This window comes from Humulus lupulus, chromosome X (assembly GCF_963169125.1).
Source record: "Humulus lupulus chromosome X, drHumLupu1.1, whole genome shotgun sequence".
In the NCBI taxonomy this organism is placed as follows: domain Eukaryota; kingdom Viridiplantae; phylum Streptophyta; class Magnoliopsida; order Rosales; family Cannabaceae; genus Humulus; species Humulus lupulus.
In genome coordinates, this window is record NC_084802.1 from 56,050,230 (window position 1) to 56,053,219 (window position 2,990).

Sequence of the window (2,990 nt, forward strand, 5' to 3'; positions counted from 1 at the left end):
GGTTTAAATTTAAAACAGAGTTTGTTAAATAGAGTTGGATTATAAATAGAGCTTAATGGATAAAAATTTGATACCATTTAGCCTTGTGGTTCAAAATTTGATTCAATTTAGCCATGTGGTTCAAAATTTGAAGCCATTTGCATTGTGGTTTAAATTTAAAGCTTAGTGGTTAAAATTCTTAGGGAAGTGGTTTAAATTTAAATCTTAACAGTTTAAATTTAAAACTTTGTTGTTTAAAGATAGTTGGATTATAAAGCCTTTATGCAAGTGCCATTTTACCCGCCGCGGCGCTCAGGATGAAACAAAAAATAGCAATTATTTGTCACTGGGCGCCGCGGCTCTACTCAATATGGGTCGCGGCGCACAGTAACACCTAAAAATTAAATATATAATTTTTTTTTTTTTTGCCACTAACAACTTCTGGTCTAAAATTTTTGACGAATAAAGAAATTAGGTTTAAATTTAAAGGTTTGGGTTTTAAAATTAAAGTTTAGTGATTTAAATTTAAAAATAATTGGTTAAATAGAGTTTGATTATAAGAAGAGCTTAATAGATAAAAAATTGATACCATTTAGCCTTGGGGTTTAAAGTTTAAGGCAAGTGGTTTAAATTTAAAACATTGAGGGAAAAAGAGACTTGGATTATAAATAGAGCTGAATGGATAAAAATACATAAATTTTAGAACAAAATTTTATAATATTTATCCTTGGGGTTCAACATTTGATGTCATTTAGCTTAGGGTTTCAAAATTTATAAATTGTGGTTCAAAATTTGATTCTATTTAGAGTTGTGGTTCAAAATTTGATGCCTTTTTTATTGTGGTTTAAAGTTGTAGGCAAGTGGTTTAAATTTAAACCTTAGTGGTTTAACTTTAAAACATAGGGGTTTAAATTTTAAGCTTTGGGGTTTAAATTTAAAACAGAGTTTGTTAAATAGAGTTGGATTATAAATAGAGCTTAATGGATAAAAATTTGATACCATTTAGCCTTGTGGTTCAAAATTTGATTCAATTTAGCCATGTGGTTCCAAACCAAGTCCATTTGCATTGTGGTTTAAAGTTTTATGAAAGTAGTTTAAATTTAAAGCTTAGTTGTTAAAATTCTTAGGCAAGTGGTTTAAATTTAAAACTTAACAGTTTAAATTTAAAACTTTGTTGTTTAAAGATACTTGGATTATAAAGCCCTTAGGCAAGTGCCATTTAACCCACCGCGGCGCACAAAACCTTTAGACATTAGAGCCGCGGCGCTCAGAATGAAACAAAAATTGCAATTATTTGTCACTGGGCGCCGCAACTCTACTTAATATGGGCCGCGGCGCACAGTCACACCTAAAAATAAAATATATAAAAAAAAAAATTTTGCCACTAACAACTTCTGGTCTAAAATTTTTGACGAATAAAGAAATTAGGTTTAAATTTAAAGGTTTGAGTTTTAAAATTAAAGTTTAGTGGTTTAAATTTAAAAATAATTGGTTAAATAGAGTTTGATTATAAGAAGAGCTTAATAGATAAAAATTTGATACCATTTAGCCTTGGGGTTTAAAGTTTAAGGCAAGTGGTTTAAATTTAAAACATTGAGGGTAAAAGAGACTTGGATTATAAATAGAGCTGAATGGATAAAAATACATAAATTTTGGATCAAAATATTATAATATATATCCTTGGGGTTCAAAATTTGATGTCATTTAGCTTAGGGGTTCAAAATTTATAAATTGTGGTTCAAAATTTGATTCCATTTAGAGTTGTGGTTCAAAATTTGATGCCTTTTTTATTGTGGTTTAAAGTTGTAGGCAAGAGGTTTACATTTAAACCTTAGTGGTTTAAATTTTAAACATAGGGGTTTAAATTTTAAGCTTAGGGGTTTAAATTTAAAACATAGTTTGTTAAATAGAGTTGGATTATAAATAGAGCTTAATGGATAAAAATTTGATTCCATTTAGCCTTGTGGTTCAAAATTTGAAGCCATTTGCATTGTGGTTTAAAGATTTAGGAAAGTGGTTTACATTTAAAGCTTAGTGGTTTAAATTTAAACCTTAGTGGTTTAAATTCTTAGGTAAGGGGTTTAAATTTAAAGCTTAACGGTTTAAATTTAAAACTTAGATGTTTAAAGACACTTGGATTATAAAAATAGCTTAATGGATAAAACTTTTAATTTTGAGATCAAAATTAGATACCATTTACCCTAGTTGTTCAATATTTGATGCCATTTGGTTTGAGGTTTACATTCTTAGGTAAGTGGTTTAACTTTAAAGCAAAACGGTTTAAAATTAAAGCTTAGTGGTATAAATAGACTTGGATTATAAATAGAGCTTAATGGATAAATTTTTTAAAATCGCGATTAAAGAGGTTTAATTTTAAAGTTTAGTGTTTTAAATTTAAAGCTTAGTAGTTTAAAGAGACTTGGAATATAGATATAGCTTAAAGGATAAAAATTTATAAATTATGGTTCAAAATTTGATTCCATTTAGCAATGTGTTCAAAATTTGATGCCATATGGTCTGGGGTTTAAAGTTTTAAATAAGAGGTTTAATTTTAAAGTTTAGGGGTTTAAAGTTAAAGCTTATTGGATTAAATTTAAAAAATTGTGGTTTAAAAACACTTCAATTATAAATATATCTTAATGGATATAACTTTATAAATTATGAATCAAAATTTGAATCCATTTAGCATTGTGGTTCAAAATTTAAAACATTGTGGTTTAAAGAGACTTGATTTATAAGTAGAGCTTAACAGATAACAATTTATATTTTATTTTTCAAAACTTGTTGCCATTTAGCATTGTGGTTCAAAATTTGATGCCATTTAGTCTTGTGGTTCAAAGTTTGATGCCATTTAGATTATTGTTTAAAATTATAGGAAAGTGGTTTAAATTTAAAGGTTAGGAGTTTACAATGTTTATTGTTCAAGAAAAATAATTGCTATTTAAATTTTTAGACAAACGGTTTACATTTAAAGGTTAGGGGTTTAAATATAAAACTTAGTAGTTTAAATT